Source organism: Ictidomys tridecemlineatus, unplaced genomic scaffold, assembly GCF_052094955.1.
Source record: "Ictidomys tridecemlineatus isolate mIctTri1 unplaced genomic scaffold, mIctTri1.hap1 Scaffold_1280, whole genome shotgun sequence".
NCBI classification, from domain to species: Eukaryota; Metazoa; Chordata; class Mammalia; order Rodentia; family Sciuridae; genus Ictidomys; species Ictidomys tridecemlineatus.
This window is the reverse complement of record NW_027521155.1, coordinates 92508-110000: the sequence shown is the minus strand read 5'-3', so window position 1 is coordinate 110000 and position 17493 is coordinate 92508. Positions and strand designations below refer to the sequence as shown.

General features: G+C 51.5%; 1 long non-coding RNA gene across 1 annotated transcript in view; it reads left to right on the top strand.

Annotated features, from left to right (window-relative positions):
* Positions 1-17493, top strand: part of LOC144372552 (uncharacterized) — a 66153-nt gene that overhangs the window by 8934 nt on the left and 39726 nt on the right. The window contains exons 3-4 of the long non-coding RNA XR_013432528.1: positions 879-1050; positions 5690-5758. This is a non-coding gene — a long non-coding RNA (uncharacterized LOC144372552). The remainder of the gene's footprint in view (positions 1-878; positions 1051-5689; positions 5759-17493) is intronic.

Below are 17493 nucleotides of genomic sequence, written 5' to 3'. Positions count from 1 at the left end.
ATTGGAATCCCAGCTGTTCTCTCAGCCCCCTCGCCTCTTCTGCATCAGCATCCGGCCTCCTTCAAAGAGGGGCAGGTGGAAGGAAGGGAGGGAAGAAGGGGGCACAGCTGAACTCTCAGGGCTGGGAGGTACCCCATACACTCATCAGCCAGACTTTAAAAAATGATCAGCAAGCCCCAAAGCTTGATAGAGGGACAGACATTTAAGGCAAAAGCTATGGTAGGTGACTTGAACATACCTTCAGGGTCTATCTTTATAAAGTTTCCCCAAAGAGGAGATTCTCAATCCTGGCTTCACATTGGAATCACCTGGAGAGCTTATAAAAAATGTCATTGCCTGGGCCCTAGGCCCAGAAGCTCTGTTCTAATTTATCTTGGCTGGAGGCCAAATGTTGGTGTGCTTCAAAATCTCATCAGCAACTCAGGAGGTTTAGGCAGGAGGATCACAAGTTTGAGGCCAGTCTCAGCAATTTAGAGAGGCCCCATCCCCAAATATAAATAAATAAACAAACAAACAAACAAATAAATAAATAAATAGTAAAAAGAACTGGAGATATAGCTCAGATGTACAGAAACTCTGGGTTTCATCCCTAGTACCCCCAACCCTTAAAATACTTTCTTTAAGGCCTTGGTCATAGATGAACTTCCAATGAGGAGAGAAAGAAGAAAGGAAGGGGTAGGAAAAGGAAAGGAGAGCTGAGGAGGTGAGAGAAGGGGAGGTGGGGGAAGAGAGGCAGAGGAGGGAGGAGGTCCTAGAGGCCTGAGGACCGTCAACAGTCTTTGGAAGAGACTGAAGGTCAGAGGGTTGGGGAGAAGAGCAAGTGTGTACATGAGCCCCATCTTTTCCCTGGCTCTCCTGGGTTTCTTTTCTGAGCACAGAGACAGTTTGACTCAGTGATCTTCAAGATTCATCTTGTTCTGTGGGCATGGCGTCTAGTGCCACAAGAGAGGAGCGAAGCTCTCTGGGAGCCCAGAAAGCCCCCCAGATTCTGGGAATCAGAAGAGGTGTTGCAGCTCTGAAGAATAAAGAGGATTTGCACAGGCCCAGGAGGTGAGTAGGGGTGGAAGTGGGGGGTTCAGGGCAGCACTGGGTGAACAAACATTCCAGGCTAAAGAATTGGAGTGAGGAAAAGACAGTAGCAGGAAAACACTGGGAGTGTTTTGGGAATCCTAAGTAGTCAGTGTGTCGTGGCCAGGGACAATGGGTGTGGGCTGGTGGATTCGAATCATGTGTCTGTCCCACAGCTGTGTGACCTGAGAGAAGTCACTGAACACAGCCTCATTTTCCTCATTGGTTCCAACACTAATTCTCCCCTCTGGGGAAGGGATGGAAGAAGAAAGAGCCTTTCTTGGCTGGGTTTCTAGAAAGATCTTACCTGTGGGGAATGACAGTGATCCGCAAGTGTGAGTCAAATGACAAAGGGGTCACAGAGACTCTGGTCCCTTCCTTCGTTCTATGTCAATGAGGCTTCCCAGTCAAGGGGACCAAGCCAAGAGAATAAAAACTCTGGACTAGAATGCAGAAAAGCATGGTAGCGGTCCCCAAAAGGCAATGGCCAGCCACCCTCTGCCACTCTCAGAGAGCCACAGAGGAAGGGACAGGTAGGAAGGAGCTTTGGATTTCTTGAAATGTACCACAGGCCACACTTTTGCCCAGGCACCCCATTTCACAGATGAGAAAAGCGCCAAGTTGCCAGGAAGCAGCAGAACCAGGACTATCTGACTTCTAGACCCACACTTGCACCTGCCACTCCAGCAACTGTGTCACTTGGCTCTGAAAATGCCCCATCTGTGACTGTGTGCCTGGACAGCCTCGATTGGCTCCCTCTGCTCAAGATGGCCCTCCCTCTCCTCCCCTCCATCTGCCCTATTCTTCTCTGGCACACACTCTCTACAGCCAGCCCTGAAGCCTGTGTCTGTCCTCTCCACTGGGACCCAGACCGATGACATAGAAATAATTGAAGTGTCCTACTTATGACCTTGAGTTCTGGCAAGGCTGACTTCCCTTGTGACTGGGGCTGATGACAGCTAAGTGGCACAAGAACACACATACACAGACACACATCAATGAGCCACATCACAGCAGGCATGGACAGGATCCCCCAGTCACCTGCCAGAGCAGCTTCCCACACCCACAATACAGATAGCTGGGAATACCCCTATCAAGGGACACGGCTCCACCTCCATCCTACCTCCTCTTCCCAGCCAGGAACACGCCTGCTGATTGATGGGCACAGTCATTCCCTACAGCTTCAGACACATCTCCATGTCACTCCTGCCAACAGATGGGACACAGCCACCTCTTCAAGACATAAACAACATGGGCAAGTCTCACATAGAATTGCAAGGAACACTCTGGGTCCCCAGGCTGCACATATAGATACCAGCCTCTTCAGGACTTGGGAACTGATGAGCACCAGTGTTACCAGGCCCCTATTCCAGGTCCTCACTGTGTGACAAATATAGCAGGAATGCAGGTATTGGACCTGCCTGGATGTATCTGGGTAGTCTGGGGCCTTCCATGGCCCAGTACACACATGCAGTTCAGGCTGCCTCTGGGGGCAAGCATATGCACATGTACACGTGTGCTCACACATGCACCCACAGGTCTCCATCTCTCATAGGTGTCTTTTTGTTGTTATTGTGGTTGTTGAACTGTAAAGGTAAAATTTCCAAGCTGATTCTAAGCCGCAGATCCTGAGTTAAAGTGTAAAGAACCAGGCTTGTAAACCTGCTTCTAAAACTGCAAAGCATGGGTTAAATTCCTGAGGCAGTTAGGACAAGGCCCTACTGGCCATTTAGTGATTTATGGACTGGGCTCCTGTGCAACTCCTCACATAAGCATTCAAGACCCTGTGCAGTTTGTCACGTAGATATTCAGGGTCCAAACCAATCAGTTTGAATGTGTACCCCACCTAGGAGCACAATCACTCCTGCCCTGATTGTACCCGCCAATGTATACACTAATCGTGACTCAGGGTTGTTGTTCAATTTTCCCGCGCCTCATGATGATTTGTTCTGATGTATGCAAAGCCCCCCACCCTCTCCGAAAAGTGTACTTAAGCTCCGCTTGAACTCTGCTCTGGGCTCTGGGCTGCTCTCCCTTCTTGAGTGAGCACGGAGCCCCAGCGCGCTGGAATGGATCCCCAATAAATACCCCCTTTTGCCAATTGCATGGAGTCAGTCTCTTGGGTGGTCTCCCTCTCCGACGTATCGCCAGAACTTTACAGTACCAGGGTTTGAACCAGGAGTTACTTACGTTCCAAATACAGGTCTGAACAAATACCTAAACCAGGCACTGGGATAACAGACCGAAATCAAAAAACCATTCTCTGTGGAACTATTAAGCTAGAAGAGAACCCCAAAGAGACCCCCCCAAAAGGTGACAAGCTGGGGCTGGGGTTGTGGCTCAGTGGTAGAGCACTCGCCTAGCACGTGTGAGGCACTGGGTCCAATCTCAGCACCACATAAAAGTAAATAAATAAAAATAAAGGTATTGTGTCCAACTACAACTAGAAACTAAAAGGTGACAAGCTGTAAGACCTATTGTGTCTGGAAGGAGCAAGGTGATGTTCTGGCCCCCTGAGTCCTTGCCAAGACCATACCTGGGAAACTTTGTCCAGTGATAGGCCTCAACCAGTGAGGGACCACAGAGCAGTCTCTGTGAGAACAGTCTGGGCAGAAGGGACCATTTGGCTTGGAATAGAGTCAACTTGGGATGGAGCCATCTGAAGGGCTGTCACAGGGCACAGGCCATGTGTAGCCACAGGAGACAGAACTAGTTTGAACCTGTTGGTGGAAGCCACAGGAAGACCACTTGGAATGACTGATCTCCGAATGCCAGTGGAAGGAAGGAGCCTCCCATCAGTAGAGGTGAGCCAGCAGAGCTCCACTGACCCCTGGGTGGAGGCTGCAGCTAGATGACCTCGAAAGGTACTTTTGACCCTGAGATTCCATGACTCTGGCATTTGAATTCAACTTATTCATGCTACAGATGAGGAAACTGAGGCCCAGAGCGCAGGGAATGTTTGAGGTCACACAAAGCGTTATTGGTCCTCTGAAAACTAGACTCAGGGGTCCTCATGCTCCATCTTGGATCCTCCTCCTCCTTGGATATTTGGGCCAGAACCAACCTCCTGGCCAGAAGATCCAGAAGCTCCTCTCTTCATTCGGCATCCTGGGTGGTCTGACATCCTGTGGTCTTTTCCAGCCCCTGCCTGAACTCAGCTGGTGGATGAGCTCCTTGTTGGACCGCCTCTGGCTCCGGCTCTGGCTCTACAGATGGATGTTCTCAGGCTGAAAAGAGATCCACATTTGACCCAGAGCCAGATGTGGAGCAAAGAGAAGTGGGAAAATGGGAGATCCAGGGACTTGAGGGGGGTTGCAGTGCCTGGGGGCTATGGCTGGGATCCATAGACCTAGTGAACCCCTCAAAAACTTGGCACATAGTAGGTGTTCAATAGATCACATGGAGACAAGGAGAAAAAACTCTTCCTCTGGAGCAGGGTCATTGGGAATGCCAGTGGATGAAGCTAAGAGTCCTGCAGACTCTTAGCAGAAATCCCGAGGTGTGGGACGTGGGTCTTTGGAAATAGCCCTCATCCTGGACCCCACCACCTCCCCAGCCTTTCTCCCCTGAGAATAACTCCCCAGTCCAGCCTTTCCCCTCTGCCCTTTCTTGTGAAACCCGGATGACTTCTGTCCTACCCATCAGGGCAAGGCGACTTGCTAAAGTGCCAAGAGATTTCTGCAGAAGAGGGGCTTCTTGTTACTAAGAATGTCACAAAAGAGAAGACTCCACCCACAGACCAAGCCCTTCATGAGTCAGTAAAATTTCCATAGGGGATTAGGGGTTGGGAGAACAGACAGGTCTGACCCCAGGTGACCTGGAGACAAAACTGGAGTATGGACCTCCAGTCTCCCAGTACACAGGTATTTTCTCACCTGCCCTTTGCATGTTCTGGTGACAAACTACTTTCCGCTGTTTCATGGGCCCTTTGCAATTACAAATGAAGCAACCATTATTACCCTCGTTTTAAGAAAAAGAACTAAAGGCAAGAGAGGCACAGCATCTTTCCAACTATCTTTCCTTAAAAATCAAGAATATGGTGAGTTAATTGGGGGCAGGGAGTTGGTAATAGAAATGCTGACTTAGGAAAGCAGACCTGATGATGGAGTTCCAGGGCCATTTCAAGGCCATTAGGGACATTTGTGAAGCAGTGAATTCAAAACATCACTATGTGTCGGCTGCCTAAGACCCACTTGAACAATTTGTGTGTGTGTGTGTGTGTGTGTGTGTGTGTGTGTGTGTGTGTGTGTGTTTTGGGGCACTATGATAGGTAGGCCAGAAAGAACTAATATTTTTTTGTTTCATTGGGAGTTCTGGGGATGGAACCCTGAGCCTCATGCATGCTAGGCAAGTGCTCTACCACTGAACCACACCCTAGCCCAGGGACCATGACTTTAACAAGCATGTCAGGAGAATATGACATGTGGCCAAATTTAGAAATAACTGCTTAGGGTAGCCAGAGTCTTCCATTCCAAAGGCAGGGCCAGTCCTGGGAAGAGATACCTCTGGAGGATACCTATTTCCACAAATTTCAACCCTACTTCTGGTGATAACATGGGAGCATGAGCTGTGTGGATATGGACTAGCTAACCATTCATCACCACTTCCTCTTCCCTTTCAGACCCCAATCTGTTCATCCACTTCTGAGCAGCCAGCATGTGGGAGGCTGCACTATGGGGGCTTGATCTTGGTAAGTCTCAGCCAGTGGTTCATTCCCCTGGCTGCATATTTGACTCACTTGCAAAGGTTTTTAAAATAGTAGTAATTGGGCCTTATTTCCAGAGATTAAATTGGTCCAGGAGAGCAGTCTGAGCACTGGTATTGTTTTTAAAAGCATACCAGGAATTTCTAATGGGTAGCCAGGATTGAGAGTACTGATCTCAGTCAGCCATGATAATTGTAACTTCTTTGCCACGTTGTTGGCTTCAGTTTGGCATGTGACAATTCTGTACAGTGAGAGGCATTAACAGAAAGCTGCTGGAATGTACTGGGCAAGGTCACTTTGTTCTGAAAAAGTGACCCAAAGCAAATCCATGACTTCTTCCTCTCTTGGGGTCTTATTGAATGAGAGTGCCATCCTGGGAGCGGATTAGCCACCTTATGAGTATGAGGAGACAGGCTTGAGCACAGAAGTCAAGAACAGAATGATGGAGGTAACTGGCCTCCTGGGTTCTGAATAAACCAACTATTGAAACACCCTCATGGAGGACTTCTGTGGGATAGTTAATGAGCTTATTATGTAAGCCTTTTATTTTATTTACTTGAGGCCAAATGCTCTTCCCATTTGATGGGAGAGGAAATTAAAGCTCAGGGAAGTTAAGTTATAAAAAAAGATCATAGAACTAGTTAGTAGCTTGAGTTGAGATGTAGGTTATACCCTTTTCCACAAACCAAGTGCGCGCACACACACACACACACAATCCCTCAAACCCTAGGTGATATAGCATAGTAGAAAAAAACATTGAGCTTTGAGGAGAGGTCTGAGGTGGAGAGGTGGGGGTATGGGGATAAAGGCCACATAGGGGTGATAATCAGGTCAAGCATCCTGTGGGTGTCCCCTGCCTCCCAGCAGGGGAGTGGCAGCTGGTGCCTGCTCTGACTCCATCAGCCATTAATTAAAACTTGACAAGAAGATTAATACACAGGGGACAATTTTAATCAGAGACTCCTGGAATGTTAGTGCTGGCACTGCCTAAAGAGACCATGTCTTCTGGCCTCCTTAGATGGGGAAACTGAGGCAGGCACAGGGAGCAACTGGCCTGTTTCTTCAAGGAGGTCAAGGTGTCCCATGTAATTTCCTAGTCCCATGTAATTTCCTCTTCCTCTGCCCTAGTATCACATACATAAGGGATAGCTTCAATTAACTTATCATACCATTCAACTTGTCACTGATTCTCAGAGCCTCAGCAAAGGCCTACACCTCGAGATACCTTTTGTGCACACTCTGCTTGGCTCCAGGAGGCTGATGGGATCAGGGTAAATTGAGGAGCCCAGGGAAGCTGAGTTTGGTCACCTCCCAGGGCTCAGGTCAATTAGGAAGCTGAGCTGTGGAGGTAGCCAGCCTGAGAACATGGCCTTGGCCTTTTTCATGAGAGGGGGTGGAAATGTCACTCATCCATTATCCCAGCCCCTCAATTTGCTGTCTGAAATCTTAACTGAAATCCACACTCCCCACCAAAGAGAGAGGTTTATTCCTTTTCAAAACATTTCTATTTTTCTTTCAATGAGACACATTCTTTGTAAGAACGCCCACAGAATGCCTCAGGGCATAAGGCCAAAATCTACTTCTCTTTCTCCACTCTACCAATACCCAGCTATAGCCACTGGGGAGAGTATCTTGTCCAGCCTTCTAGACTTCTCTTTCCCCACACCTTTAGGTCTGTTGCATGTCCCCTATTGTCACATGGGGACACTGTTGCATCCCTGGTGACTCACTTTGGTGGGACACCAGGAAACAGTGGGGAGCAGGAAGGAGGAGAGGAGGTCCACATTGGAACCCTCCCTTCCCTAGGCCCTCCTAGGCGACTGTCCTCTGTCTCAGTTGGCTGTCCAGTCAAACCACCAAGCTGGCCCACAAGGTGCCTAGTGCCAACTGGAAAAGCATGTCCCTCTAGGCACATAATTGAGCAGAGGGTTCCTGTTCTTGAGGGTGGATGCTCCTTTCCTCTAGGGCAGTGTGAGGAACACCAGGGACCTTGCTGTCATGGCCACAATGTCTCCATCTCTGCCCTGTATGTCCACCGCCATCATCACTGCCTTGAACCAGGCTTCCTCCCAGAGACTGCAGCAGCCCCAGTCTTCCCACCAGCGTTCCTGCTTCTCATTGGTACCTCCAAGGCCCCCTTCTTCCTGTAGCCAGGTGGATTGATGTCACAAGCAAAGTAGACTATGTCCCTCCTAGGTAAGCCCCTCAATCACTTCCTCTTGCCTCCAGTCAAGGGCACACTCCTTGAGGATGGCTCTTAAGGACCTTTAACTATGAGTACAAATGTGACTGGACGAGGCCCAGGGCCTGTGCGCAGCAGGCTCCCTCGCTGTGTGAATCCTGCTTCTACCACTTGCTGGCTGTGTGGCCTCTGGCAATCCAGAGAACCTGGCTGCCTCTCAACTTCCTTATCTGGAAAATGTTAATGATGATAATAACAGCATCTGCTTTGCTGCGTTACACAGAATAGGAAATCAGGTAATTTGGGTCAAGAGCTTAGAACAGTACCTATGAGGTGAGGCCCTGGTGGCACATGAGCACTTGAAGATCAGTGTCCCAAAGAGCCCTCCACCCGAGACCTGAGCCCAGCTCCAGGAGAGTGGGGAACGGGAGCTGTGGGTGATAGAGACAGGGACAGAGGTCACTGTGAGACCGCTCACCCCGGACTCACTTCCAGGAGCTGAAAGGAAGATCTGACTGTGGCCAGTCACTTCCTGGAATGAGTCCTCTGAAGGGGACAGAGCTATAAGAACAGGCCCCCAAGGGCTCTTTAGCTCCTGCCCTAGGGCCTGGGAGAGAAGGAGGCCAGGAGACTTAGGGGATCCACAGAAGCTCCTGAGCCTCAGGTCTCTCATCCACAAAATTAAGGTCTGAATGACATCACAGAGTGACTGTGGAACTTAAGGGAATAACTCACGGAAACACCACCACAATGCCTGGAATATAGTAGATGCTCAATAAACCCCTGGGGTAGGAAGAAAAGGGAAGACTATGGACCCTCAGTCCAGAGTGAAGCATGAAATGCTCTGGGCCACCTGTAGCCTAGGGGGTAGGTGACAAGACAAGCACTTCCCAGGTACTTTAGGAGTGCTGCTGGCTTTCTGTGTGAGCCACGTGGGCAAGGTGGGGTGGAGGGAATATAGCAGTAACCTGATGCACAGGAGACATAGGGAGAGGACAGCTGGGCTTTTCACTTGCTGCTCCTCAGTGTCCGCATCTGGAAAGTGGGGATCATCTTGGCAGGTGCACAGGCCTATTGTAAAGCTGAACAGAGCTACTGAGTGGGAAAGTCCACCATAGCGAATGTGGATAGTTACTGCTTCCTCATCGGCCAGAGAAGCCATTTGGAGTCATGATTCACAGTGCTGCATTTGGAGTCTGGTTGAGGTAGGTACAATTGTGGTTTCCGCTTCCTCAACCAGCACACCTAGGCAAGTCACTCAACACCCGTTAGTGACAGTTTCTTTGTCTCTAGAATAGCAATAATAATCATACTCATAGAATTTGGAAGAAAATTCCCCAATGAGACCACATCAGTGAAACTTCTATCCCATGTAAATAGTTACTGTGTAGCTAATGGCTTCTTTTTCCATTCTGTGGATGGAACCAAGGGCCTTATACATGCTAGACAAGCACTGTACCACCACAGTCTCACTGCTTTGCCCAGGCCAGTCTTGAACTTGGGATCCTTCTGCCTCAGTCTTCTGAGCAGCTGGGATTACAGATATGCACCACTGTGCCTGGCCTAATACATAGTATTTTTTTAAGATAACATTATTCTTTAAGGAGAGAGCCTGTGTCCTATACCTATAGGCAGGTAGAGTCCCATGCCTATAATCCCAGCATCTCAGGAGGCTGAGACAGGAGGATCGAAAGTTTGAGGCCAGTCTCATCAATTTATCAAGGCTCTACAGTGAGACCCTATCTCAAAATAAAAAAATAAAAAGGGATGGGGATGTAGCTCAGTGGTGGAGCAACCCTGGATTAAACCCCCACTGCCAATCAATACATAAGTCAATAAATAGATAAATAATTACCTCTATTGATGCTGCGAGTCAAGCCAGAGAATACATCCAACTAACACTCAAGAAATCCTCCGTAGCCAAAAAACAATCCTTAGCTCTCAGCAACGTTATGGTATTATGGACTATAAACTCTGGAAGAATTGTTCAGGATTGTTTATTCCAATCATCTCATTATATAGTTGGCCACACTAAGACTCAGAGGGCAGAACAGATAATCCCCAAAGCTCATGAATGCCATGGTAGACCTAGGACCAAGGCCTCCTGACAGGAAACCAGTATCCCAAGTTCACCAAGGTTGTCCCTTACTTGGAGTTGCTTCAAAGGAGAAGGGATTTGTCCCCAAGCAGGGGACACCTGCTATGGCCTCCCCAGACTCTCAACAGCTTAGAGCCTAGTCCCCGTGCTCTGCTGGCCTTGCCCCAGGCCACCCCTAGCTGGCCTCCTAGGCTGGCCTCAGCCTGCCCCCACTCCAGGCCCCTCAGCAGCCTAGGCCAGGTGCTCCGTGATGGCTTCCTGTGCTCACAGGCTCTGTTTATTGGCTCTGTAGCCCCTTCCTCACACCCCAGCACACCGGAGGCACTGATCAACAGCATGGGACTCCAGGGGCCAGCCCTCAGTTAGCTCTCAGAGGTTGGCCAGCCCTCCCCAAACCCACCACCTGGAGCACAGAAACCAGCAAGACCCTGGAGACACCCCCCTCAGCACTCCCCCCAGTTTCCGCCTCCTACACTCACCCCTTCCCCAGCAACGGGTCCTGCCACAGCTGGGGGAGAAGCCAAAAAATCAACAGGTGGAGTCCACAGTGAAGCCCTGTAGGCCTCAGGCTGAAGGGGACCCAGGCTCCCCTTGTCCCAGCCCAACCCCCTTCCCAGCCCCAGCCCGGGGGAACATGGGCAGTGGGTCCAGATGACAGTGCCTCATGGAAGGACTTGGAAACTGCTGAGGTTGGGATGTGTGTGGGGGGGGGGGGGGAGGGAGGTTCCTAAGTTTGTCCCTGAAGGTCTCCAAGACTATGATAAAAAGTCCAAGGCAGACAGACCACAGACCTTGACTTCACACTGGCCACTCTCCACATGACGTTAGAGCCAGGTCCTCACATGGTCTTTTCTGTCAAACGGGGCCTGCCTACTGTGAGCCGTGGCCCAGGGCTGTGTGGAGGTGGAAAGGAGCTGTCATTAGGGTGCACTGCCTGGTGGGCAGGGATTTGGGTGACTCAGTCATCCTAGGTCACTGGGGCCTGAGGGGTTTCAGTTCTCCAATCTGGACAGTCTCTGGCAAACTGGGACACACTGGTCATGCAAACAGTAGGCTCCACTATGTGTCTCTGAAGACTCCCTCCCACCCACATGACTCCTACAGTGTTTTGCTGTGTAGAAGACTCCCCCCACAAATCTCCCTGATTCTTCTTCAGGAAACTTCCTGGCCTTATGTCACTGGGCATCTTCTTCTCCATCCTCTTCCTCTCTCTGCATCTGCATCCACAGGTGTTCCTGCCATTCTAGGCCTTGTCCCTTCAGTCCCTGTGCACAGGACCCATCGTCTCTCCTAGGAGTTCCCTGTGTCCCTGCTGCACACCCACACACTGACCATTACTTTTCCACACTGTCTAGGCACATGGACTCACCCCCATCACACACACACACACACACACACACACCCTGTTCACCTGAACCTCAGCAGGAAGGATTTCAGTGTGGCTCAGGCACCTGCTGACCCACAGTAGGATCAGGCCTCAGAGATAGGTGAGAGGGGAAGTCAACACACTTTTCCTCCTCAGGAGCAGAGCCTTTCAATCTAGAAGAGTGGTGAGGAGCAGGGTGTCATCTGGGGGAGGAGGGCCAGCTGCCATGAGCTCTTTATAGCCCATGGTCTGCTTCAGGGGCCCCTGGATGGTTTCCTGTCCCCAGAGCCCCTGCCATCGAGGCCAAGGCAGGCCAGGCCAGGAGCCACACACCCCTGAACTCCGTCCTGTTGGTGCTGGACTGAAGGTGCTGGCGGAGTGTATGCACTGTGTCTATTCTGGGGGGGCATCAGTGGTGAGGAAGAAATGGTAGGGAGCAGCCCCTTGGAGGTAGTTTCTTTTCTTCAGCTGGGGACATGCCCTGAGCTGGCTGGGGCAAGGGACACAGGCATGGAAAGGTCACTGCCGTCTCCTTGGGCCCCTGGGTGCTGGCTCACACTGCCCCTCCTAAGCCCCAGAGGAAAGCTCCGTCAACAGAATCCCTCCTATCCTGCTGCTGGGGCCATGTTGATCCAGCACAGCTAACCTCCCAGAAGCCCTCCTTGTGGGGGCCTCAGGAGCACAGACTGAGGGAGGCCAGAGAGCTGGAGTGAGGGAGAGACGGGTGACTCAGAGGCCCACAGTGCAGAAGACCGAGGGACAGCAGAGCTGGAGAGAAACGGTGCAGCTCAGAGATGGAGACCAAGAGACAGACGCCGGGCAGGCACCCCTGTGGGTCAGCAAGATGGCGCTGCAGCAGACAGACCCAGCCAGCAGGCAGGACCCTGAGAAGAGCAAGGGCCATGCCAGAGAGGACGGCCAAACCAAGACAGAAAGAGGCAGAAAGCAAGCCTGGCTGAGAGAGAGAAGGAGGAGCAGCAGAGAGAAGAGAGACAGAGAAACAAGACTGGGGTGGCCACAGGAAAGAAGGGGCCAAGGAAATCAGAGGCAGCAAGAGAGGCCTGGGGGGCCAGGATGGGTGGCCACAGTGCCCCTTGGGCTCACAGACACAGGGCCGCCCAGCTTGGCCAGTCAGGGCTGTTTGCAGAAGGAAGCCCCAGCTCTGTGGTCAGGCTCCCAAGGGCTGGCAGCAGTACCCTCTGCACTTCATGACATTCTTGTTCCAAGCTGTGAGAGAGGAGGTCGGGCTGTGGAGGCCCTGCAGTGCCTCTGCTTCCACCCGAAGGGGGCCTGGGCCTGGGCTGGGGCCCGGGTGGCTGAGGGGGCTATGCAGGAAGGCAGCCAGCAAAGCCTGGCCACAGAAGCTGCTGGTCCTCCAGAGCAGAGGGGGACAGTGGTGGCAGAGGGGCCTCAGAGCCTCTGGCCAAGCTCTGGGGAGGAAGGTGAAGGGGGAATGTTGTCCCTAACTCTGGGTAATCTCCAGGGAGGGCCCTCCTTTCTCTGTGGGCCTTGATCTTTCCATTCACCCCAGGAAGAGCCAACTGAGGCAGGTGAAGGCCATGGAGAAGCTGAGAGTATGTGCCCTGGCTCCAGGGACAGCTGCCACTCAGCCCCAGCTGTCTATGGCCTTGTGAGTGTGAGCCCAGGATTACTGGATTGTTAGAGTTTATTTTCAAAGTTATAAATCTGGATTTTTATGTAGAAAACTCCTTTCAATGATGGCACATCATTTGTTCTTGATGTAGGCATGATGGGAGCCAAAGGAGACACTCAGAAGGTTCTAAGTGGCCAATAAGATGCCTGTTTATGGCCGTCTCTGGGGCCCACCTCACCTCTGACCATTGGCACATGGATAACTCCATCAGCATCCTGAGCAGAGTCCAAATCTTGCCCAATGTCATGCCCTTGGAGAACTGGCCAAATGTTCCACCAGGAGAAAGCCACCTGGCACTCGCACTGCATGGGTGGTGACACATGGTCCAAGATGCCAGGCCCCTGGATGGCTCATTTACTGGCCAGGGGTCTTGCTCTCTCTTTTCCTTCCAAAGCCCCCACCTCCTCCTATCTCTGTTCTTCAAAGCTTTGGGGACACCCTCTGCCTGAGCCTGATCCAAAGGCCTGGTCCAGCCCACACATGGCCAGAGCTGGCCTTGACCCACAACCACTGATAGTGCTGTCCTTCCTTCCACTGGCACTTGAATTCCCAGGACAGCACCCTGGCAGGGCCTGGTGCAGAAGGGAGGGACGGGAGAAAGGGGACAGTGTGTGCTGGTGTGTGCTGAGAGTGGTCTTCCTCAGGCCTCGTCCACCCCACCCCTTCCCACTCTATAGCCCGTGTCGCCAGCCAAGCATCACAAGGGTTAACTGGATCCCCCAGCTGGGATCCTGGAATCACAGGACTGGAATGGACCTTGGAGGTCATCTGTCAGGGGTAGAGGAGTGATTTTAATGACCCAATTCTGATGCACTGGAAGCACCTCTTTCCCCTACCCCCCAGCCTGGGTGGAGGAAGAGGTGAGGCCAGCAAGGACCGCAAGGCTAGGAGCCCCTGAAGGGTACAGCCTGGCCGCATGGGTCCCCTCCTTGACAGTGCCAACCCTACCCCCAGTAGTGCCACGGGTTGGGAGGAGCACACAGCCCTTGACTGAATAATTGACTAACAGGCAGGACTAATGGTAGCAGGAGAGACTGTTGAGGGACAGCATGCTGAACCGGGAGCCAATGCCGAGGACCATAGGCGTAGCATTGTTCAAAGTCACTAAGCTAAGGAGAGGCTCCCACACTAGCAGACTCTGCTCTTCATTTTTTTAAACTTTTATTTTTAGTTGTAGATGGACACGATCCTTTTATTTTATTTATTGTTATGTGGTCCTGAAGACAGAACTCACTGCGTCACACGTGCTAGGCAAGTGCTTTACCACTGAGCGACAGCCCCAGTCTGACTCTTGAGTTTCTTTAGGCTTCCTAGTCCAGCCTATGCTTCCCAGTCTTCTCAGTTCCATTCACAGGTGACCTTCAACAAGAAGTCTCCCTCTGACACTTCTGTAGACAGAATGAGGAGAAAAAAATGAGCTGGTTGCAGCAAGAAGGCTTCAGGTCAGACATCAAAAAAGACTTCCAGAATGTGGGACTCACCACCGAGGCAGGTAGCTAAGTCTCCTGGACTGAAGAGCCTGAAGCCCCATGGATGGGGAAGTAACATCAGAGCTAGGCGAGGAGAGGTTGGGGTGACATTTCTCCTTTGGCTCCCAAGATGGTGGGAGTAGCAGTGCACCTAATTTCCAATCTACTCGTCTGGAGAGAATGGAACCCAGGAATGTTCCCAGCCCAAGGTTGAAGTTGCCGATTGGAGGTGGAAGACCATGGTCCCTACTGCTTTATTTTCTTCCCCCAAAACCACTCAACGGGCAGAATCCAACCAAGGCAGATGGAGCCAGAGAAGCCCCTGAATTAACGTGGACTTGTTGGCTCAAGGCCCCAGGGTGGGTAGGGCTGGGCTGGAAGACAGAGAAGAAACTGGTGGGAGGGGGCATCGCAGGAGCCACCTGTCTCCATCCCAAGGCAGGGGAAGCGAGAAAGACAAGGCTGTCTCTTGGGAACTCTCCATATCACTTCAAAGGGTGTTCCTAGTTTCCTTATTCTCCACTTTAAGAGTCCTGAGGGTTTAATGACACTTTTAAGTGGCATATTCTATGGGGAAGGTCCCATTGGCTACAGGCCCAGCCTGTGTCATTTCCATTTCAGCCCTTTTCCCACAGCCAAGAAGGACGTGTACCCCAGGCCAGGAATCAAAGTTCGATGGCAACTGGAAGTTCCTCTTATTATCTATCCTTTATCTTTCCTGCTGTATTACCACACTCTCTTTCCTTCTGGCCTCTCCCAAAGTGGAAATGAAGTCCTCTTTTGTCCCTGAAGTGAACAAAGCTCAGGTTAGCAAATGAGCCTGCTGTTCAGGAGGTAATCCCGGCACCCTGCCACTTGTCCTTCCCCACCACTTCCATCCCCAGTGTGTCTGTCCTGGGAACTGGCCTAGGCTGTGTGGATTGAAGAGAGGCCTAGGAGGAGGCAGATGGAGTGGGCCCAAGCATCTCAGAAGGAGGGGAAAGAAGTGTGGAGAGGTGGGACTTGGGGGCCTTGGGCCAAGTCGGATAATAAACACAAACCCCTGCTGATGGAGCCCAGAGTATTGATCTTTAATCACTTGGGGACATGCACATATGCTAATGAATTTCTCTCTGTTCCCACAAGGTCCCTCCAGAGCCATCCCCCTCCGGGCAGGAGGCCGAGCTGGCCGTTTCGGGGCTGGGGTCAGCTCTCTGCATCTTCCTAGCCTGTTCCTCCTACTCCCCTTTCCCCCATGCAGGTTGCTGGGTCTTCCCACTTGGTGGAGGCGGTGGAGGTGGGGGAAGGCTTGGGGACAGCTGTGTGCTCCAAGTGCCCTTAGACAATACTGTCCAACCCCTGTAGGCTTTGGGTCATTCATCTGTAAAAGGGGACCGTCACACCTGCCTCATGGGTTTGAGGATGAAAGAGAAACATAGAAGAGAAGCACCTGATCTAAAACCTGGCACATACTAGGTGCTCAGTTTGTCCAATTTAGTCTCCTTCTCTGCTTGGAATGTGACCCAGAGAAAGGGGCCCAGGAACTCTTGGGTCTCAAGAAGGAGTGATGCAAAATGGTCACCTAGGGCAAGAGGTGTGGCTCAGCTGTAGAACACTTGCCCCATGTGCTCAGGAGTCCTAGGTTCGATGCCCCGGGGCGGGGGGGGGGGGGCGAAGGGAAAGCCATTGAATGAACTTGATGAGGAATGAACAGCCTCCTGCTTGCACTGTTCATGTCACAATTCCCAGCACCACGTGCAGGGACTGCAGGAGTCCGCTGGCCCCAGAGGTGGCGGCTGTGTGGACTGACATGTCCCGCCTTAGTGTATCTTATTGCCTAAAGACAAAGGGCAGTTCCCCGGGCACAGTACCAGACTGCAGGGGGAGCCATCTGTGTCTCCAGATGGCCACAGCTGCCAAAACCCTGGCCATGGCTCTGCCTGCGCCCTCCCTGTCCCCTGCCCGCTGGCCGGCCACCCATGGTCCATGCAGACTCTGGCAATGGATGCGGAGATGCAGGGACTAGAGGGAGACGCTAAAGACAGCGGGAGAGTTTTTCTCAGAGAGCTGGCAGGTCAGCAGCGGGTAGACCCAAGGGGATCAACTAAAGGGCATAGTGCACTTAGGAAGGATACCCAAAGGGGCTAATCAGTGCTTCCTGTGGGACATGGACTCAGAGCCATAGCTCTAAGTTTCTGTGCATGACAGGCTATTTGATAATGATGCTGGAGTGGGGTTCCCTGCATAGGGTTCAAGTTATGCAGTGACTGCAACTTGTTTTCAAACCTATGGCTTAGAATCTTCCTCTGGTTCCTTTCTGCGGGGACATGCTAAGGTTGTATGATCATAGAGACTTGCAGGGAAGTTCATCCTCTTGCCTGACCTATATCCCATGTACCTTTTAGTTCTACCTGTGATCTCCAGAGAAGCTAGACCAGTACTCAGCTTTGCGCCCTACCTGGTGACATGGAAGTGATGGTCAATGTACACGTATCCTTTCTCTTCTCCTGGCCTCAGTGTCTCTAACTGTACAATGGGAAGAATTAGATTCAACACATTCCAAGCACTCTCCCATGTTTAAGTTATTCTTGCAAGCCAGAGGAGGGCCAGTTTCAAAGACTGACCTTAGCACAGTTACAACAGAAAGATCTTCGGAGAGCTGAGCTCAAAGATGATATCCCTGTTGCCTGGAAGTACTGTGATGGTTGTCTGCAGCTTTGTGGATACTGACTAGCTGTGTGACCTTAGGGAAGTGTTTTGCCATCTCTGAGCTTAGTTTTGTCATCTATAATGTGGGAGCAGAGCTGGCAGTAATCCCTTACGAGATGTTGCCTCTATCATTATAAAGCTAAATTCAGCAACTGGTTCTGAAATGGGGCGAGGCCAACTCAGTTCTGCTTGATCCCAGCCTCAGGGGCCCCGGCCTCTTCCTTTCCTGTAACTCTCCCTACAGGTGCCACACTCCAATGCTT